The sequence below is a fragment of the Enhydra lutris genome, unplaced genomic scaffold (assembly GCF_002288905.1).
Source record: "Enhydra lutris kenyoni isolate GAN:26980312 unplaced genomic scaffold, ASM228890v2 scaffoldscaffold16, whole genome shotgun sequence".
In the NCBI taxonomy this organism is placed as follows: domain Eukaryota; kingdom Metazoa; phylum Chordata; class Mammalia; order Carnivora; family Mustelidae; genus Enhydra; species Enhydra lutris.
The window spans coordinates 38,482,343-38,505,300 of record NW_019154100.1 but is presented as its reverse complement, the minus strand read 5'-3'; the positions used below and the strand labels follow the sequence as shown (position 1 = coordinate 38,505,300).

General features: G+C 38.1%; 1 protein-coding gene across 2 annotated transcripts in view; it reads left to right on the top strand.

Moving 5' to 3' along the window:
* Positions 1–22,958, top strand: part of LOC111147359 (inner mitochondrial membrane peptidase subunit 2) — an 861,050-nt gene that overhangs the window by 21,105 nt on the left and 816,987 nt on the right. The window lies entirely within an intron of this gene.

Sequence of the window (22,958 nt, the reverse complement as noted above, 5' to 3'; positions counted from 1 at the left end):
TGACATGGCTAGGACCTGAATCCAAGTTTCCTGATTTCTCATTTGGTACTGGGCATGGAAAGAAAAGTAACAACTTGGCTCTAGAATAAGATGGGCACTTGGTTCTTTGGGAGTAACACATACAGGGAGGTACTGTATCAGATGGTTGGGTGGCTCCCAAAAGGCCGCTCTGGCCACCCAGTTCCTCTCTTAGGCTCCTCACTGGTATTTAAAGAAATGGAGTATCTGTCACAGTCATACCACACTGTCTCTCCAGCAAGATTACAAGTGGGTGGTAATATAAACCATATCTAAAATTAAGCAAATATTCAAGAAAAGTTTACTTCACACCTGCAAATGCTAAGACCTTTAGGGTTTATAGAGAGGAGTGAGACATGGTACTTACCCTTTAGGGGCTTCCAGTGTAGTTGCGGAAAATGGACATAACTATAAAAAGATAACAAATAATACTAGATGCCAAATGAGGGTATGACTAGCATATGCCAGAGGAGTTTGGGGGTGGATGACAGTGCTGGGGTTTAGAGTACTCATCTAAGACTTCTTGGAAGAGATGAAAATTAGGTTGGTTGCTTCTCAGCTCGTTAGATCTTAGGCATAATTATAGGTGTTTAGCTCTAAAGATTTGGATTCATCTGGGGCGCCTGGGTGGCTCATCGGGTTAAGCCTCTACCTTCGGCTTGGGTCATGATCTCAGGGTCCTGCATTGAGCTCTCTGCTCAGGGTCCTGGATTGAGCCCTGCATTGGGCTCTCTGCTCAGCAGGGAGCCTGCTTCCCCTCTTGCTCTGCCTGTCTCTCTGCCTACTTGTGATCTCTCTCTCTGTCAAATAAATAAATAAAATCTTAAAAAAAAAAAAAAAGATTTGGATTCACATAACTTAGGAAGTTACAGAGCTGAGAGTTTTCTGGTATTTACCTGACTCGTAGTTCAATACCATTCCACAATTCCAATGCCATGGTGCAGAGGATGGCTGAAGGTATCCGTTTAGAGACTCCCATTTCTGCTTATCATTCCTGAGTGTGTTTACCAGCAGGTAGAGTTCTCCTTCCTGGTGTTCTGAGTGGTCTTCTAAATGTTGCAATATCGAGCAATCCCTGGTTTCAATTACCCCCCCCTTTTTTTTCTTTATTGGCAATATAGTTAAAATTGCTACTTAAGTGTGAGTTTGGTGAAATTTCCTATTTAAGGTGATATTTCTACTAAGAAATTATTAAAGTGGGGTGGGCTATTCCTCTATTGAACATAAAACAGAGCTGTAGCTAGCATTTACAGTGGGCTTTTCTGTTGTTCATTATATTATTTGGGTATTCTGTGTTATGAATCATTAACTTGAACCTTGGTACATAAATAATGCAATTAAACATTATAAGATAAGTAATCTTGTAGCTGCATTAGAGAATAAATACACTTCACAAAACCCATGTTTTCACTCTACCTGGATATCTCTGCATTCAAATGCTGTTTCTCCTTTTAGTGCTATAAATAAGGGCTTATAAACCTGACGGAGATGAATTTAAATAAGAAATATGAAAAACATTAGGGCTTGGCTTATATAGTTTGAGCCTCAATCCACATCTGATTTTTTAAGGTAGTGGTTTTTAACCTCCTTTTCTTCTTATTTTTTTATGTAGTGAATCCTTCAGAGAAAATCTTTTTTTGGAATTCTGTTATTTAAAAAACCAAAAGATAGAAATGTGTGATTTTGACTGAAGAAGGAAATCAGGACTCGGAGTTTTGGTTACTTTGTGCCTGCTCCCTTTGTCCCTTGTGCCTCTAGGGAATCCTTAGGACCACCATAGAGTTTGGACTGTAAAACATTGCTTTTAAGGAATAACATGCTAAACACTTCCTAAAAGTAACCTTTCAATTGAAAAAAGAATTCTTAGGGTGCCTGGGTGGCTCAGTGGGTTAAAGCCTCTGCCTTCGGCTCAGGTCATGAGCCCAGGGTCCTGGGATCGAGCCCCACATCAGGCTCTCTGCTCAGCAGGGAGCCTGCTTCCTCCTCTCTCTCTGCCTGCCTCTCTGCCTACTTGTGGTCTCTGAGTATCAAATAAATAAATAAAAAATCTTAAAAAAAAAGAAAAGAGAATTCTTGATGTCTTACAGTTGAATAGGTTATGAAAAATTACTTGACCTTTGTTACCCATCTTTATTGCCTTTGGACACGAGTGCTGTGCTATGATTTATTGAAGAAAAAATACCCCCAAATCAACCTCTTGAAGTTCAGTATACATAAACATACACGTACATAAATATACATAATTTAAAAAGAAACAGTTTCCCAATAAGTATTTTCAACTGCCAAGCAAAGCTTATCAGATGAGAGACAGGGTCGTCAGATGTGAATACGTTCACCCGTGTGCACGGACCCAGCACACAAACACACATACAATTTGTTGCATGTGGCTAGGCAATGCCTTTCTCTCAGTCTGTGCCTCCACCACATCCATCATGTTCTGAATATAGTGCAGATAGTTTATATGGACAGGAAAGCATGTTAAAAATAATTTTCAGTAATGATTGGAACTCATTTATTGATTTTTTTCAATAAAACTGTGTTGAACATCGAACATTTCAGTGCAAGGTGCTGAGATCTGGTAGTGAACAAGAGGCCATCACAGAACTCAGAGCTGATTAGAGGTAAGGATGAGACTGTCAGGGGTGGTAAATGCTGTGATAGAGGAAGCATAGGATTTTATGGGAGCACATAGGAGGGGCATCTAATTCAGACGTGGAGACTCAGGGCAGACTTCCTGATGGGTGACATCTAAACAGCCCTGAAGGGTGAGTAAGAGTTGGCCAAGGCAGGAGTGTCTGGCTGGCTCAGTCAGTAGAGCCTGCAACTCTTGATCTCAGGGTTATGAGTTCAGGCCCCACATTGGGCATAGGGCTTACTTAAAAAAAATAAAAGAAGAAGAAGAAAAAGAAGAAGACGATGACGAAGAAGAAAACAAAAGAGTTGGCCAAGACAGAAGAAGGTGGGACGATTAATAAAGACAGAGGAGAACATATATAAGGGCCCAGAAACAAGTAAAACATGATACTTTGTAGGAATGGCATGTTGTTGGGTTTGGTTGGAGCATGATGTGCTAATGAAAGATAAGTGGTTGCTAAATGTAAGGAGCTTGATATTGTGCTGTAGGATCTGGAGAGTTACCAAAGGATTTCAAGCAGGAGGAAGTTGTGATTTGTGTTTTTTTTTTTCAGTAGAGGGCAGTTCAGCTAACTACTGTGTTGACCTTGGGGCAGCCATTTGGATGATAGAGTCATTTTCTGACAGTAGAAGGACCAGAGATTATAGAATACTATGTAGTTTGTCTTTCTATAACATCCCAACTGCCTATCTCTTTTATAAAACCTATCTTTCTTCATTTTAGTTTTATGGCCCTGGTAACCTTATCACAAGGCTAGATTAATTCAAAAGAACAATGTTTAATGTTCAGTATCTATATAGATACACAGTTATATCTTCATTCTTTCTGTATAGAAACTGGTATGATGCCCTGTACGTAGCAGGTACCCAAATGTTTATTGACGTAAAAGAAATACTGAAGGAAGAAATGCCAACTTAATTCTCTTTCCCTCTTTTTGATGATCACTTCTCTGCTCTTTCCGGTGCTCTGTACGCTTAGATAATTTCAACACCAGCTGTTTCTTAACAAACCACAGGGGTCTGACCATTGTATACTAGGACTAATGATAATAAAATGTGCATTTAAAATAGTTTGAATTCACACCTTTGTATTTTACCACTGGATCTCATAGTCATGTAACAGCTGGACATGCAGATATAAAATCAAAGAATAGTGGAAAGCCTTCCTTACACACCTCAATAATTGTACTTTTGGAAATTATATAGACGGATAATTTATGAAATGAAAAATTTTTTTTTGTACCTGCAAGGGAACTAGCTTCATATCTAACATATATGTCAGGTGATCACAAAGGAAACTTATTTTAAGATAATATTTTGCATTTTATTAAACTTAGCAGTTTATTAAACACTTTCACGGTATTACTTATACTAAATCAAATTCGCATTACATAATTTACCTTTTGAGGCTAAGTACCCAGTTCTATAATACTACCAATTTCAGAAAATAAGCAAATCCAAAGGTACTTTCTTGTAGTTTATAATTATTACTGATGTTCGTTATTTAGTGATCAAATTTTCCCATCCTTCACGCCGGCTCCTGGGTCCCGCTATTCTTCCATCATTTTTCTGAGAACCTCTTTACTTAGTGGTGTAACAAAATGTTCCAGGCTCATCTTGTACCTTCCCAGGCCCAGCCCTGGGGTGAACTCTTTCTGTGAAGAGCTTGAGTTCCTTATAGTGAGGAATTGTGTTAAGAAACTAAGATCCAGATACTAGAAATACTTGTCTCCCCTGGGGTATCTTTGCTTTTAGGTCTCTAGAGGATTTTTTCTTGACTTCCCTGTGTGTATTTATATCTCCTCTTTTCCACTGCACCTTATTTTCCAGCTAACTCCTTAATTCCTCTGGTCAATGCTACAGTGTATCTAAAATAGTTTCAGAGCTGCTTCCCTCACTGTTTGCATTTCTCCTTCCTTCCCTCCCAGCTAAGGGTATATAATTGAATACTGTATTTAAACTTAATGGGATTAAGAGAGGGTGGTAGGAAACTTTTGCAGTTGTCCAGTATGTTTATGGAATATATTGTGGTGATGGTGTCTCAGGTGTATGCTTATCTCCAAACTTGTTAAGGTATATCCGTTAAATATGTTCAGTTTTTGTATGTCACTTACACTGCAATAAGGTGTTTTTTCCTTTTAAAAAAAGGAATGAAGGGCGCCTGGGTGGCTTGGTGGGTTAAGCCTCTGCCTTCAGCTCAGGTCATGATCTCAGGATCCTGGGATCGAGCCCCACATCGGGCTCTCTGCTCAGTGGGGGGCCTGCTTCTCCCTTCTCTCTGCCTGCCTCTCTGCCTACTTGTGATCTCTCTCTCTGTCAAAAAAAAAAAAAAAAGGAATGATGATGGGTGAACTTCCTTGATGGACAGTACTGGGTCAGAATGAACTACCTGCCTCTGGAATTCTTTTATATGAGAAAGAAAGAAATCTCCCTCCTGTTTGTGCCACTGGGGTGGGGGGGAAGTTATTTGGATTGCTGACTCTTCCATAGTTGATGCCTGTTTAATTCTCTGTCTTGTTTAGGTTTTAAGTAGATAGTGGAACAAAGGCCATTTCTTTTTCTTTATATGTGTAACATGCAATAAAAGTGTATGATGTAGGGGTGCCTGGGTGGCTCAGTGGGTTAAAGCCTCTGCCTTTGGCTTGGGTCATGATTCCAGGGTCCTGGGATCGAGCCCCGCATCGGGCTCTCTGCTCCGTGGAGGGCCTGCTTCCTCCTCTCTCTCTGCCTGCCTCCCTGCCTACTTGTGATCTCTCTCTCTGTCAAATGAATAAATAAAATCTTAAAAAAAAAAAGTGTATGATGTAAATCATGAATATTGAAATTGTTTTGCCCTGTGTTTCAAATCTTTCATTAGAAACTATGGCTGAAGCAAAATAAAGTTTAAAGTTTCATTTTCCTTTCTTTTTTTTTTTTTTTTAACTTATGGAATGTTTTTTCTACCTCTTTGCATTTTACTCAGAATATAGTATAAATATATGTAAATATATATTATAGTATAAATATATATAATATAGTATATATTATATATAGTATAAGTATATATAATATAGTATAAATATATATAAATATATATTTACTATAGAATATAGGCATTTCTCTATTAATGCCACGTTTGCATTCCTGAAAGATCTTTAATTCTGCAAAGTCATGTGCTAGAAGTGATAGGGCTTATAGAGAAAACAGGGTCAGGAACAGATGAGAACAGATTATTTGAGACCAGTGGAATGTTGTAAACATAACTAAACATACAAAAAAATGACAACTGTAATAAAAATGGCTACATCTCAACTGGCATTTAAACCCAGCATCACAGTTAATCCTAGGCAGCCTTAAACCCTAGTTTTCTTCCCGATAGTTATAAGTCCTTAAATCATCCACTTCTACCAGAGACTAATTTCATCAAAGTGAAAAGTCTGATCCAAGGTGTTGACTTAGCAATTTTATTAAAATCTTAAGACGGGGGGAAAATATTGTGCATTACTTCATCTGCACTCTCAGCTTCCTCAGGTAGCTTAACATACACAGTGGAAGTCTTGAAACCACTAAATGGAACTTTTCCCATTAAGTGTGAGAAAACTTGCTCCTGATGTGCTGGGAATAATTACATATAAGCCAACACAACTGATGCCATTTTCCTGCATCTGAGCTAATTTACACTGAAGAATTATCTGTTGTAGCAGAAAAGACTAATGTTAATTTGCTTTAGTTTGTAAAGATAATATGTACCCATTATTGAAAACTTAAATAATACAGAAAAATACAACAAAGAAAGGGAAAATCCCTTGACTACTAATAAACACTACTGTCATCATTTTGGTTCATATTCTTGGTCACATGACTTCTTTCCAAATTATGATGATGATGATGCTCTATGTGTGTATAAAATTTCAAATAAACAAGTTATTATACTTAGAGTTTTCCAGTTTTTTTTCAAAAGTGAATGTCAAGCAATATAGGTATACAATATACTTTTTAATGATTATAAATGATTCTACTTCATGCATGTCATAGTCTACTTATGTATTCATGGGCACTTAAATTGTTTTCAGGTTCACTGTTAGTAGTAACGGAGCACTGAAAATCCACGGTCATATCTTTCAACCCAAAACCTGCACAGAGGGGTGTGTTCATGTAACATGTCAGTGCACATTGTCATGTTACATTCAAGAAAGATTCTACCTGTTTGCACTACCAAGAGAACATGAGAAGTTGTATTTTCACACCCTGGATGCTTTTAGGTCTCTGTATCTTTGTCAGCTTGATACGTTAAAAATGTGATTTTTAATTCTATTTGTTTTATTATTAGTGTGTTTAAACATCTTTTTATATCTGTATAAACTAACATCTTTTTATATCTCTATAAACTATCCATATTTTGCTTTCAGTGAAATGCCTTTCATGTAGTTTGCTCACTTTTCACTCAGAATGTTTGTCTTTTTTCTTATAATTTGTAAGAACTATATAATTTTAGACACTTTGAGGATTAATACATATTACAGCTTTTTATATCATGCTGATTATCTTTTAACCTTGTTTGTGGTATGTTTTGATTTTTTTGTAGTCCTGTCAGTGTTTTTCTTTTATGTTTTTTTGGGTTTTGTAAAATGTTCAGAAATGCCTCTTTCCACCCCTAAAAGACTGTTTGCCTTTATTTTCCTTTATTAGTTTTATGTGTATATTTTTATTTTTTATATTAATCTTTGGGTTATGTGGTATTTTTTTTCTGTAATGAGTTAAATATCCACCTTTGATTTTTTTTTCCCCCTCTTCAAGTTGTGCCTGGTTATTTCAACATGATTTGTTAACTCAAACCCGTCAATATTAATATCCTCATCATATAACATGTTTCTTTGTGTCTTTGGATCTATTTCTGGGTTTACTATTTTAATAGGTATGTCTGCAAAACAAGTTACCCCCAAGTGTCATGGCTTACAGCACGTATCATCTCTCAACGTTTCCACGCGTCGGTGGTTTAGGAGTGGTTCACCTCTGCAGTTCCGATTCAGGGTCTCCCTTATGGTTGAAGTTAAGATTTCCACCCAAGCCACAGTCATGTGAAGGCCTGAGGCAGGAGGACCGGGCTTGCAGTTGGCTCACCCACATAGCTGGCCAGGGTAGTGCTAGATATCTGGGGAGAGGGAGGCCTCAGTTCCTTTCCAGCTGGGCCTCTCCTGTGGCTCGCTGTTCTCTGGACATGGTGTTGGCTTGCCTAGAAGTGGTGATGAGGAGAGAGAGCTGGGAGGTAGCATTCCTTCTTATAACAGACCTCACAAATCATACAGCATCATTTATGCCACCTCTTTGCTAGAACCCAGTCACTAAGTCCCACCCACCCTAAAGAAGATGGGGATTAGGCTCATCATTTTGAAAGAGGCCTTTCAAGGAATTTGAAGAAATATTTTGAAGCCACCATAGCTCCCTTTTGTTCTACTCATATATTTGACCACCTCTGCACTAATATCTCAACTTTTTTTTTTTTTAAGATTTTATTTATTTATTTGACAGACAGAGATCACAAGTAGGTGGAGAGGCAGGCAGAGAGAGAGGAGGAAGCAGGCTCCTCCCTGAGCAGAGAACCCGAAGTGGGGCTCGATCCCAGGACCTCGGGATCATGACCTGAGCCGAAGGCAGAGGCTTTAACCCACTGAGCCACCCAGGCGCCCCAATATCTCACCTTTTTTTTTTTTTTTAAGATTTTATTTTATTTTATTTGACACATAGAGATCACAAGTAGGCAGAGAGGCAGGCAGAGAGAGAGAGAGGAGGAAGCAGGCTCCCTGCCGAGCAGAGAGCCCGATGTGGGGCTCGATCCCAGGACCCTGGGATCATGACCTGAGCTGAAGGCAGAGGCTTCAATCCACTGAGCCACCCAGGCGCCCCAATATCTCACCTTTTAAGAGTCTTGTACCAAACTGGTGGAATGTCACATAAAGCTATGTCTACTGTGTTTGACAGCTATTGCATTTACTGGGCATGTATCTAAAAACAGGTGTACAAAATAGTGTTAATAATAATCTGGTGACATTTTAGGTTGCTTTATCTTCCCAACTTCTCATGCTTCTTTAGAATTATGTAGTAGGGATCATTATATTTCACTGAAGGTGCCCTGCTTACAGCCTTAAAAAAAAAAAATCGTTTTCCATTATTTCAGACTGCTGTGAGTAATTTTGAATGTTTTGATTGGCAGATAGCCCTACCTTCAGGGCATTGCACTTTGATAGTTTCACAGGTATCTTAAATAGTTACTCATAATATACAGGCAAGTAGGTAAAATCAAAATAAGGCATTTATGTGTGGGGAGCAATCTAAGTAACATCTCAGCTCCATATGCTGTATACTCACCAGGGACTCATTATGATCCCTGGACTTTCTGTGCAGTAGACACTTGAGTCCAGAAAGTGCTGTGCTCCATCTGCCTTCATCTCCTGGCTGCACGGGATGAGCCTCTTGGTACCCTGACCTCTTGGCTGCTATTTTCTTCTAAACTTCCGTTGCCCGCCGGGCCTTTGTTGCCATGTCAACAAGTGTGTGCACCCCGCCCCCTACGCTTGCGCTTGCAGATTTAAAGGATCCTATTTACTTCTTCCAAAGGCATCAGTTCTTGTTGCTTTTACCTTAAATTGCATAAATCTTCTCATCTGGCTTGCATCTTTATCCAACACTGAGCCTGCACGGCTCTTGTTTGAGCTCCCTGTGGGCATGCAGCTGCCGTAGATGGGCTGTGGGCAACCTTCCAAAGCTTCCGACCATTTGGACAGGTTTTATTTTTGACAGACTAATCAGAGCTTTAACATGCTTCCCTGCTGGGGGAGCCAGTGTTTCTAGTTTTTATCTTTATCATTCTGTAAACAGTAATAATAATCCCTGGGCTGGTGATGTTTGCTGGTTACATTGTATTTAACAGTCCCACTTTTTTTTTTTTTTTTTAATGAACTTGCTTTCTCATCTTTGCCCCTTTAGGGTCTGGTTGGCCTGGGTTATTTTGAGAAACTTTCGTACTTCCCATTCCCAAACCCGATCAAAGGAAAAGCTGTGTTTTTCTCCTTATCTCTCAATGCGAATTTGAGCTGATGTTTTATATTCATGTACAGGCGTTTGTAGCTCAGTAAAGAAAGCAGTTTATTTGAGGCGTGAAGGGTAGAGGTCAGAATAGGATTTTCGTGAGACCCTGAAATCATGCTCTTTTTAAAAAATTGCTTATTGCACTTATTCTCGAAGCCATTAGAGACCCTGTACCATTTAAAAATAGGGCAGAAATAGGGTTAGTGTGAATAGTAGCTAAGATAAATGAATATGAAGCAGTTATGAGAGAGTGGGCCAGAATCTGAGATCCCGAGATAGGTAAGGAACAGCAAAGCTGATTCTTCAGGTAATTGTGCTCCAGGAACTGTGTGTCACCTGGTGTTTTCAGGGACATTTTCCCATTACTCATGTTATTGCCTGATGCTTACTTTCCAATATTCTTCTTATTTACTTTGTGCCCTTCTTTTTTTTAGGTTCTCAGTGTTATATTCTTCTCATTATTTCCCTTCACTATGATTTCTTAGTTTAGATTTTTAAAGGGTTTTGAGATTTTCTTTTCTGAAAAGGATGCTTTTTCCTTTTTGTAGGCTATCTTAATTTTTTAAAAGCCAATTTCACACATAGTGAAATACTAAATAATGTAGTTTTTAAGAAAGATTTTATTTATTTATCTGACAGAGAGAGAGATCACAAATAGGCAGAAAGGCAGGCAGAGAGAGAGGGGGAAGCAGGTTCCCTGCTGAGCAGAGAGCCCGATGTGGGGCTCGATCCCAGGACCCTGAGACCATGACCTGAGCTGAAGGCAGAGACTTAACCCACTGTGCCACCCAGGTGCCCCAATAATGTTTTTTGTTTTTGTTTTTTTTTAAAGCTACTCAGTAAGTATTCTGATGCTGAAAGTGTGTTATTTTGCTAATTCAGAATGTTACTGTTTCAGGAATAAATAGGTTTATGGTGAATAGTACAAAATTCTCTAATTATTTTGTTCGGATTATAGATGAGTACCATGTCTGTTTCATTTACACATATATTTAAGTTGCCATATTGTTAGCTTAAAACCCACATTGCCTTTAGCTTCTACTTAATGACAGAAGTTATGTTTTTCTATTAAACTAAAAAACAAAAAGAGTGCAGTGTTGATATCTAAATTTTGTGATTATTAGAGTTGAAGCTTACCAAGCTTCTCCTTGCTAATGGCTATCATTTAGTAGGATTTTCCTCATGCTATAGAAAGCTATTCACTTACCTTTAATTTTTATGGTAAACTAGTTTTGCAAAATGCAATTTATGGCATTTTAATAACTGAAATTTGAGATTGGGCCTTAGTTGTAAATGTGGTCAAATGGTGTCTATATGGAGTTAAAGGATAAAGATAATTTATAGGATTAGAGTGGACTGTGCCAGCTTTTGGAGAGGCTCACAATACCATGGTATTATGGATTTAGTTTTATATGGTTTTCAAAAATATTGGAGTCATGGGGTTTCCATATTGCTAAGGGACAAAACATAGTAAAATAAAAAATAATTATTAAAACCGGTCTTATTCCTCAATTCTCTTAACATACATCCTGTTTCTTGGCCTGGCCCACATCTCAGTATCTCAGGCCATAGATGAACCTTTCTTTCAGAATCATATTTTCCTCTTGTCTCAGAAATTTACCAAATATAATTTATCCTTCTTTAATTTCCAACATTTTAATGGCAATTTTAAACATAATGGCAATTTTAGCAGACAGTCTTAAACCCACCTTCTACATTTATTTTTTAATTTTTTAATTATTAATTATTTTTATTAACGTATAATGTATTATTTGCCCCAGGGATGCATGTCTGTGAATCATCAGGCTTACACATTTCCCAGCACTCACCATATCACATACCCTCCCCAACGTCCATAACCCAACCACCCTCTCCATACCCCCTCCCCCCAGCAACCCTCAGTTTGTTTTGTGAGATTAAGAGTCTCTTATGGTTTGTCTCCCTCCCGATCCCATCTTGTTTCATTTTTTCCTTCTCTACCCCCCAAACTCCCCATGTTGCCTCTCAAATTCCTCACATCAGGGAGATCATATGGTAATTGTCTTTCTCTGATTGACTTATTTCACTCAGCATAATACCCTCTAGTTCCATCCACATCATTGCAAATGGCAAGATTTCATTTCTTCTGATGGCTGCATAGTATTCCATTGTGTATATACACTACATCTTCTTTATCCATTCATCTGTTGATGGACATCTAGGTTCTTTCCATAGTTTGGCCATTGTGGACATCGCTGCTATAAACATTCAGGTGCACGTATCCATTTAGATCACTACATTTGTATCTTTAGGGTGAATACCCAGTAGTGCAATGGCTGGGTTATAGCGTTGCTCTATTTTCAACTTTTTGAGGAACTTCCATGCTGTTTTCCAGTGACTGCACTAGCTTGCATTCCTACCAGCAGTGTAGGACGGTTCTGCTTTCTCCGCATCCTTGCAGGAAATCTATCGTTTCCTGACTTGTGAATTTTAGCCATTCTTACTAGTGTGAGGTGGTATCTCATTGTGGTTTTGATTTGTATTTTCCTAATGCCGAGTGATGTGGAGCACTTTTTCATGTGTCTGTTCGCCATTTGGATGTCTTCCTTGCAGAAATGTCTGTTCATGTCCTCTGCCCATTTCTTGATCGGATTATTTGTTCTTTGGGTGTTGAGTTTGATAAGTTCTTTATAGATTTTGGATACTAGCGCTTTATCTTTTTTTTTTTTTTAAGATTTTATTTATTTATTTGTCAGAGAGAGAGAGAGAGAGAGAGCGTGAGAGTGAGCACAAGCAGATAGAGTGGCAGGCAGAGGCAGAGGGAGAAGCAGGCTCCCTGCTGAGCAAGGAGCCCGATGTGGGACTCGATCCCAGGACGCTGGGATCATGACCTGAGCCGAAGGCAGCGGCTTAACCCACTGAGCCACCCAGGCGTCCCAACTAGTGCTTTATCTGATATGTCATTTGCGAATATCTTCTCCCATTGTGTCAGTTGTCTTTGGTTTCGTTGACTGTTTTCTGTGCAAGAGCTTTTGATCTTGATGAAGTCCCAGTAGTTCATTTTTGCCCTTACTTCCCTTGCCTTTGGCGATGTTTCTAGGAAGAAGTTGTTGCGGCTGAGGTCGAAGAGGTTGTTGCCTGTGTTCTCCTCAAGGATTTTAATGGATTCCTATCTCACACTGAGGTCTTTCATCCATTTTGCATCTAATTTTGTGTGTGGTATAAGGAAGTGGTCCAGTTTCATTCTTCTACATGGCTGTCCAATTTTCCCAACACCATTTGTTGAAGAGACTGTCTTTTTTCCATTGGACATTCTTTCCTGCTTTGTGGAGAGATTAGTTGACCATAGAGTTGAAGGTCTATTTCTGGGCTCTCTATTCCATTCCACTGATCTATGTGTCTGTTTTTGTGCCAGTACCATACTGTCTTGATGATTATAGCTTTGTAATAGAGCTGGAAGTCTAGAATTGTGATGCCTTTGGCTTTCACAGGTTTGGCTTTCTTCTTTAACATTCCTTTGGCTTTCTTCTTCAACATTCCTTCTGGTTCCATATAAATTTTAGGATTATTTGTTCCATTTCTTTGAAAAAAGTTGATGGTATTTTGATAGGGATTGCATTAAATGTGTAGATCGCTTCAGGTAGCACAGACATTTTCACAATATTTGTTCTTCCAATCCATGAGCATGGAACGTTTTTCCATTTCTTTGTGTCTTCCTCAATTTCTTTCATAAGTACTTCATAGTTTTCTGAGTACAGATTCTTTGTCTCTTTGGTTAGGTTTATTCCTAGGTATCTTATGGTTTTGGGTGCAATTGTAAATGGGACTGACTTCTTAATTTCTCTTTCTTCTGTCTTGCTGTTGGTGTATAGAAATGCAACTGATTTCTGTGCATTGATTTTATATCCTGACACTTTACTGAAGTCCTGTATGAGTTCTAGCAGTTTTGGAGTGGAGTCTTTTGGGTTTTCTACATAAAGTATCATATCATCTGCAAAGAGTGAGAGTTTGACTTCTTCTTTGCCAATTCAGATGCCTTTTATTTATTTTTGTTGTCTGATTGTTGAGGCCAGGACTTCTAGTACTATGTTGAATAGCAGTGGTGATAGTGGACATTCCTGCCGAGGCAAGGACTTCTAGTACCATGTTGAATAGCAGTGGTGATGTTCCTGACCTTAGGGGAAGAGCTCTCAGTTTTTCCCCATTGAGAATGATATTCGCTGTGGGTTTTTTCATAGATGGCTTTGATGATATTGAGGTGTGTACCCTCTCTCCCTATACTTTGAAGAGTTTTGATCAAGAAAGGCTGCTGTACTTTGTCAAATGCTTTTTCAGCATCTGTTGAGAGTATCATATGGCTCTTGTTCTTTTTTTTATTAATGTATTGTATCACATTAATTGATTTGCGGATATTGAACCAACTTTCCAGCCCAGGAATAAATCCCACTTGGTCGTGGTGAATAATCCTTTTAATGTACTGTTGGATCCTATTGGCTAGTATTTTGGTGAGAATTTTTGCACCTGTGTTCATCAAGGATATTGATCTGTGATTCTCCTTTTTTTTTTTTTTTTTAAGATTTATTTGTTTATTTGACAGAGATCACAAGTAGGCAGAGAGGCAAGCAGAGAGAGAGAGAGAGAGAGAGCGAGCCCCATGTGGGTCTTGATCCCAGGACCCCGAGATCATGACCTGAGCCCCTGAGCTTTAACCCTCTGAGCCACCCAGGCACCCCGTGATTCTCCTTTTTGATGGGGTCTTTGTCTGGTTTGGGGATCAAGGTAATGCTGGCCTCATAAAATGAGTTTGGAAGTTTTCCTTCTGTTTCTATTTTTTGAAACAGTTTCAGAAGAATAGGTATTAATTCTTCTTTAAATGTTTGGTAGAATTCCCCTAGAAAGCCATCTGACCCTGGGGTTTTGTTTGTTGGGAGATTTTTTGATGACTGCTTCAGTCTCCTTACTGGTTATGGGTCTGTTCAGGTTTTCTGTTTCTTCCTGGTTCAGTTTTGGTAGTTTATGTGTCTCTAGGAATGCATCTATTTCTTTCGGATTGTCAAATTTGCTGGTGTATGGTTGCTCATAGTATGTTCTTATAATTGTATTTCTTTGGTGTTTGTTGTGATCTCTCCTCTTTCATTCATGATTTTATTAATTTGGGTTCTTTCTCTTTTCTTTTAATAAGTCTGGCCAGGGGTTTTTCAGTCTTACTAATTCTTTCAGAGAACAAGCTCCTAGTTTCGTTGATTTGTTCTACTGTTCTTTTGGTTTCTATTTCATTGATTTCTGCCCTGATCTTTATTATTTCTCTTCTCCTGCTGGGTTTAGGCTTTCTTTGCTGTTCTTTCTCCAGCTCCTTTAGGTATAGGGTTAGGTCGTGTACTTGAGACATTTCTTGTTTCTTGAGAAAGGGTTGTATTGCTATTTACTTTCCTCTCAGGACCACCGTAGCTGTGTCCCACAGATTTTGAACAGTTATATTTTCATTTTCATTTGTTTCCATGAATTTTTTCAATTCTTCTTTAGTTTCCTGGTTGACCCATTCATTCTTTAGCCTCCAGGTATTTGAGTTCTTTCCAACTTTCCTCTTGTGATGGAGTTCTAGCTTCAGAGCATTGTCCACCTTCTACATTTATTTTTTATTTCTTTTAAAGATTTTGTTTATTTATTTGACACAGAGAGAGAGAGATCACAAGTAGGCAGAACAGCAAGCACAGAGAGAGGGGGAAGAGGCTCACTGCTGAGCAGACAGCCCGATGCTGGGCTTGATCTCAGGACCCTGAGATCATGACCTGAGCCGAAGGCAGAGGCTTAACCCACTGAGCCACCCAGGTGCTTCCACCTTCTACATTTAAATTTATTTTTTTCTTTATGCTTTTTCTCCTGAAAAAAAATTTGTTTTCCAATTATAGAACCTTTCGTTCTTCTTCTTCGTCTTCTTCTTTTCCCCCAGTGGCTATTTTAGAACTTATTCCTGTGGTCCAGTTTGTCATTAAGTCATAACCTTTCCTTTATTCAGCTTTTAAAAAACCCTCAGATCACTTAAGACAGTGCCATGATGTTGGCAGTCCATAATTCTTGTTAATTAGCCAATATCAATAATTATGATAGTCCCTAACCAGTTAAATCCTAGAAGAAAATTGAGTTCAAAGCAGAACAAAAGTATCATTCTGTTTAGTAGGTGTCCCATTACTGTAAGATGAGCTTTACTGGTTTTATTGCATGTAACAAACATCCTTAAGTCTATTCTTTTTTTTCTCCCTCACTGCGGCATTATTTATTACAGCAAAATACTTGAAAATAAACTAAATGTTTACCTTAGAATTCGGAATTATCAGTATGTATGCAAGTATAATGTTCTTTTTCGATTTGTTACTGCTAGCCCCTTTCTTTAGACATGGCTAATGCTTTTACCTGGAGAAATACCTTTTATTTGATGATCCAGCCATTGTTCTTTAATATACAAATACTGTATTCAGATACTACCTTTATGGGACTTTATTATTTTTCTTCATACTTACTTATTTTTTTATTTTTATTTTTTAAATTTTTATTATTTTTAAAGAATATTTTATTTATTTATTTTATTTTATTTATTTTATTTTTATTTATTGTTTTTATTTATTTAATTTAATTTATTTATTTGACAGAGAGAGATCCCGTCAATCCTGGGATCAAACCCCGAGATTGTGACTTGGGCCAAAGTCAGAGGTTTAACCCACTGAGCCACCCAGGGGCCCCTACAAATGCTTACTTAAACAGAACAACATGTGTGAACATTTACACCTCTAAAACACCCTGCACGTTTTCTCAGATGAAAAAATTATGCGTCCAAAGTCACATGATTGAATCATGATTTGAACTGAGCCCAGTTAGATATAGAGGCCACCAATTTTATACTGACTTTCCCTCCTTGCTGATACTCTCCATGCAGAGCACAGCTGGCCTCTTCTCAGACAGAGGGAGGACTCCCCTTCTGAGGCAGAGGTAAAGGTGAGCATAAATGCTGTGCATTTGCAAATTGGAGTCCTTACCAAAAACTCATGAAGTTTCATATCCTGGTTGTTTTCTGGTTGTGTTTTCTCTCAACACCAGGTGTAGTAGGGCATAACCCTGGAATTCACTTGTGTTTAAACATTCCTGACTTAAATATGTCAGTTTTAATCTCTACTCTCTTAGTATCCAGATGCTCAGTAGTTTAGGGGAATTACGATTATCTCTATCAAAGCAGCAGTTTTAGGTCAAGACAGAGGACATTATTATCTTCGCTAGGCTACTAGTGTTGACTTTTATTGGGTATCTTTGCCAGAACATGGTTCACTTTATGTCTAACTCCATTTCATTTATCCTCTTTATTATTTTTGGCTAGTTTTTCTTTATTCTTTGTTTTTTTTCCTTAATGTTTTGTCCTTTCTGAAATTTTTTGAGTGAGACTGCTAAGTCACATGAGTTAAAAGATAAAGGAATTGATGCTGGAGTTCACATTCTGAAGATTATCCATTGTCTATTTTATAAGATTGTTTACTTGTCAAGTGAAAGGAGCAAGGTGGCCCTGAATTTTTTTAAAAATTGGTTTTCATAGATTACTTTCCTAGATCTGCTTCCAGTAGAATCAAAATTGTTCTCCTTCAGGGGCACCTGGTTGGCTCAGTTGGTTAAGCAACTGCCTTTGGCTCAGGTCATGATCTCAGGGTCCTGGGATCAAGCCCCGCATTGGGCTTCCTGCTCAGTGGAGAGTCTGCTTCTCCCTCTCCCTCCACCCCTTCCTCACCCCCTACCGACCTCCCCAACCCTGCTTGTGGGTGCTCTCTCTCCTCTTTCTCAAATAAATAAAATCTTTTAAAAAGTTATTCTAGTTCATTGTTATTATTTTTTCTCTTGCATTGGTTTGTCCAGATGTATCCAGATTCCTCCTGGGTTCGCATGCTTAGGTTGTTTGTAGACTGAGGTTATTGGTAGCAGGAACTCCTGGAGAGATCCATGGAGGAGGGCAGTCTAATCATACATGGTCACCTACTCATTTCTTATGATCTTGTAACAAGTCCCCCTTGGATAGAACTTGACTTTGGCTTGTCTTTTTACCTTTGGTGTCTTAGCATAGTGTCTAGCAAAGTAGATAATGTAGCAAGAATGAAAATGTAAGCTCTGTGTAGCCCAGGACCACACCTACCTTGTTGTGCATTGTGTACTCATCCCTTAGCCCAGTTCCCAGATACTTAGTAGGTGAGCAATAAACACATATTGAGGAAGCAGAGAATTGGGTGTCTGATTTGCTTGGATCCCTGTTCTTACATTCTCTGATGTTCATAGTTTGATATATGGTTTGAGTTTAGAAGTAAAATCTTGATTTGGTTATCCAAATGTGCAAGCTTATTATTATGATTGAAAGATTACAATTTATATAAGATACTGCCTTGTAATTTATTATTTTCCTCTTACCTTCAAACCTCCCACACAATTTTTAAATAGTCCTTGTAATGAGGATTACTTGAGGTGTATTTATCCACCTGGTTGCTATGGATGAGTGACTGGTGACTTTGTAGAGGCTAAAATGTAGGCAAGTTTAAGAATCATTTTAGATGAATTCATGCATGATCAAGCCATTACAAGTCATGAGAGGAAAGAGGCATTTATGGCATAGGTCATTATATGGTTGAGGTCAGCATCACCAAAAAACTTTCCCTTGCAGGTGCTATGTGGCAGGTGGCAAATATAATTTCAACTGAATCTGAAAGCTTATTTAAAAATATTCTCAGTTCAACAATGAACCAAGTGGTAGGTGTGCCTACCACTTAAGCATCAATTTTCTCAGGAGCAATGTTTTGAACCTAAGTGACTTGCATGGTTACTAGAAGAATGAGGTTACTGATAAAAATTGTTTCCTTTTTGCTGGGGATGGTATTAGTAGCATATTATCATTGCTTAAAAGAAATTTTCTCAGAGGAAACAGGTGTTAGTATGGAGGTTTTAAACATTGAGGGTGTGAACAAAAGACCAGATCATTCCAATGATTCTTTGGCAGTTTCTACAGAAATAAAAAATACATGAACTTTAACAAAATATGAATGCCATAGAACTTTAAACAATTTATTTGTACGATTTGACATGGAAATGTAATGTTTGTTTTCACTTATGTATGGTTTATTTTAGTGATAGTTAGAAGCTTTTAAAAGTGTTTGACTTTTATGCGGTAGAGGTGTTTGCATTTCAGGTGGGTCAGGAGTATGCTGAGGCTTTTGAGCCTCTGAAAATAGTGACAACTTGTTTGTAAGGTAGCTTAATTTTTTCCCTTGGCTTGGGCAGCATCTGTGCACCTTCACATTGGCACTCCTCCCACATGCTCTTTGAGAGTTTCTCAGTAGAAAAATACTTGTCTTGACTCTGTTGTGCAGGAGATGGTCAGCAGTGGAGTTATGAAGACAGGAAGTGAAACAACAGTGGCTTTCACTATAACTAAATATTCTTTGACATGATTTGCACTTGTTCCAGCTTCTCTGTTTCTTTTTTTTAACTAGCTGTTTAATAAAAGCAAAGTTTTTTTTTTTCTTTTTAACACTTGGACTCTCAAACCTAAAAGGCAACCTCCTGTCTCTTCTTAGTAATAATCTGAGTGACTTTTTAAGACTAAAGCTGGGCACAAAAAGGACCTTAGACATTGAATCTAACTTCTCTTTTTACAGACAGGGAAACTAGGCCTGAAAGTGAGTTGGTGAGACACACAGCTAGTTATAGGCCTCCTCATGCCCCAGACTTTCATTACTATGATCCTTCCTGGGGGCCACAGTGACCAAATGGAGTAGCAGTGTATGAGAGAGTGGATATTGGGAAGGAAGAGGAGGCTCAAAATTCTGGGACTCCAATTCTAATACAACTTACATTCTCTTTCCCCTTAATTTACATTGTAAGCATGCAGGTTGCCTTAAAACTGGGATAGCTGCGGCATCATCATATTTGAAAACATTCCCAGTTTCTATTCTGCCCATATCCCTACTCATTTAGTGAAAGTCCATGCATGCAGGAAACAAGGAACAGCAAAGATAACACTTATATTTTCATTCTGTCGTATGTTTGCTTTTTTAATTCTAAGAGCCACAGATATATAAGAGCATGTTTTTCTATTTGCATTTACTTAATATTTATTAATATTTATTTTTGCTTAATATTTAGATAAACATAGGTTTATGTGTTTCAAAGCCAGTTTATTAATTACTTAAAATAGTCAAGTTGTCAGGTTGGTTATAATATGGATTGTCATCAGGTTTTTCCTGTTTGAACCCAAATGCTACTATGGGTGAGAAGAAAGGTTGGACTTTTTAAGGCTTTTCAAACTCTCAAGAAATTTTCCAAAGCATGTAATATTCCAACATAGACTATTTTGGCTACGTAAAAGAATTGCAGTCAGTTACGTTGATTGCTGCATAAATGGGGAAGAATCTTACTCGGTGTTTTTTGTTACCCGTAGAACAGCATAGAGACTGGACTGAGAAAGGGTAGTTTATCATGATAGGAAATAGATCAAGACTGGCATCATCCTGTGGTATCTATATACTAAAGTGACTTCATAGCACCATATTTCTTTTTTAAATGTTAGAAACCAGTGGAAGTTCAAAGAAGAATATAGTCATCATCTACATTTCCAGCATCTAGGATGAACCACTCAGCATTTTGATAAGCCTGCTTTTTCTATCTCTCTTTGTTCTTTACTAATTATACAAGTGACATGAGTGGTTAGTAAGTAGTGAGCACAATAATACAAATAATACTCCATTTTAAATACTTTTATATGCTTATACAAATTTACATAGAAAATATAAAATATTGTTTTTGAGAGTTTTTAAATGATATTATATTGTATGCCCAGCCATCTTTATATTCCCTTCCCTTAGCATTGGTGTTTAGCAGTCAATAACTAGATGTTTACTAAAGTAGGGTGTCTGGGTGGCTCAGTCGGTTAAGCGTCTGCCTTCGGCTCAGGTCATGATCCCAGGGTCCTGGAATCGAGTCCCGCATTGGGCTCCTTGATTGGCAAGGAGCCTGCTTCTCCCTCTGCCTGCCTCTCCCTCTGCTTGTCTTCCATCTCTCTCTCTGCCTCAAATAAAAAATAAAATCTTAAAAAAAAAAAGTTTACTAAAGTAAAAATTGAAAATCAGCAAATAAATTGTGTATATATTTTATCCAAATTGAACTTCTTTTAGTTTCTTAAATAGCTACATTTTACTTTGCTCCTAGGCCTTTGCATATGCTGCTCCTTGTGCCTGAAATGCTCGGGTCCCACCTCAGTTGCTGTTTCCTTGGCATCCCTTTGCTGATTGTTTCCTGATGGAGGGACTTCCTTGCTCCATATTCCCAAGCTTCAGGGCATGGCCCTTTTCAATACTCATTTCCATTTAAGAATGTTCATTCAGGGGCATCTTTCCTGAAATAATGTTACTCCTTGAGAGCAAGGACCATATCTGCTTTTCCACTCCTATATTCCTAGCGTCCAACTTATGGCCTTGTCCTTAGTAAGACTGAGTAAAGGTTTGAGAAATTGAATTATGAGCATGTTTTTACTACTTTGGAATGCAATTCAAATGCAATTAACAGTGCTTTCATAGGTCACTACTGCCTTTTGACACTTCCTTCTCTTAGTTCCTATCCCCTCTCCCGCCATTGCCCATCCACATCCAATCCTGTCATTTTAACCTCCAAAATATGTATCATAAGTCTGCTCTTTTTTTTTTTTTTTTTTTTTAAGTAAGCTCTGTGTCCCATATGGGGCTGGAACTCACAACCCTGAGATCAAGAGTTGCCCGCTCTGCTGACTGAGCCAGCCAGGTGCCCCAAGTCTGCTCATTTTATTCCATCTCTGTCAACACCAGTGTGGTCCAGACTACCATCATCTCTTGCTTTGGACCACTAGAATAATCTGGTCTCCTGATGTTCATCTTGTCTCATCCAAGGAAACAGGACAGATTAAAATGATAGCCTATTATGTAATAAGTACTATTTTGTGAAACTGTTTTCAATTCTTATTTGCTGCATTGTGAGGGTGTATGTGTAAGTTGTGTGTGTATGTGAGTATTTGAGTACTTGGTTGCTCTATGGAATGTATTTCTTATTATGGGATATGGTCAAAACCATTGGAAAGCCATTGTCCTATACTGGTAACTCTGGAGAATTCAGGATCAGAAAGTTTACTAAAGTCAGGATCAGAAAACTATGTATTTTTCATTACCACGTGACCCTTGTGTCTTTAAAGGAAACATTCCTTTAAAATAAAAGAAGTGAAGACTTTTGGATAAAGCTGTTTGGAAGTGGTCCCATCCTTTCTTTATATGTTCCTCTGTCTCTCATTTCAAGTTTAAATTATATGGGTCAGCAGGTAAAATCTTCAGATATAAGTACTCAGACTGAATTTAACTGTAATTTTTCTGCTTTTATTCACTTATGCAAATAAGTAAATAATTATACTTATTTATTTATTTATATTCTTTTCCTTCTCCGTCTCCCTATATTGTTCATGAATATATTTCTTAGTCTTTTTCTTCTCCTTCTTATATTCTTACCTATTTTTGGCTTGTTTTCATGTCTGTAATATTAATATTATTATAACACTGCTCTCATTGGAAGTGTGACTTTTGGGAACTTAAAAATGAAAAGCCTAAATACTGTCCCAGTGTAAGCCTTTCTGGTATATGCTTGGTGCGAATTGCATTTCTGGACCCTTTTGAATCTGCTCTCAAAAGGACAAATAATCTTCGGTTATCACTTGGAAGCAAACTGACATGTGGGTTTAGGTCTAAACAAGCCTTGTGGTTGTATTAGGGAACTTTTCAGTTGCTCTGATCTAGTTGCACACTGCAAAGGAGAGATCAAGAGACCTCTAACCTCAGCACCCCCTCCACCTCCTCCTTCAGTCTTGGGTAGCACATGGAGCTTGTCTAAGTAAGACTGAAAACAAAACAGTCATTTATCTTTCCCAACTGTGAAGCTTCGTCATCTCTTGGACTGTGTTCGGCTCCTTTTGGTCTGGTAGGGTAGCATATCTTGATGTCTCGCTATTTTGTTTTTCATTGCATGAGACAATTAAGGGATTGCTTATCCCTAGGAAATCTGAAAATTAGTCCAGTGGTTTTAGGGTGAGTGTTGGTAATTATCTGTATTGTTTTTTTTCTTGATCTATCATAGATTTCATTGTTGTATTAGGATCAGTTTGGCTGCTGTAACACAGACTCATATAGCAGTGATTTGGACGTGATGGAAAGTGGTGGATCTCTCATTTA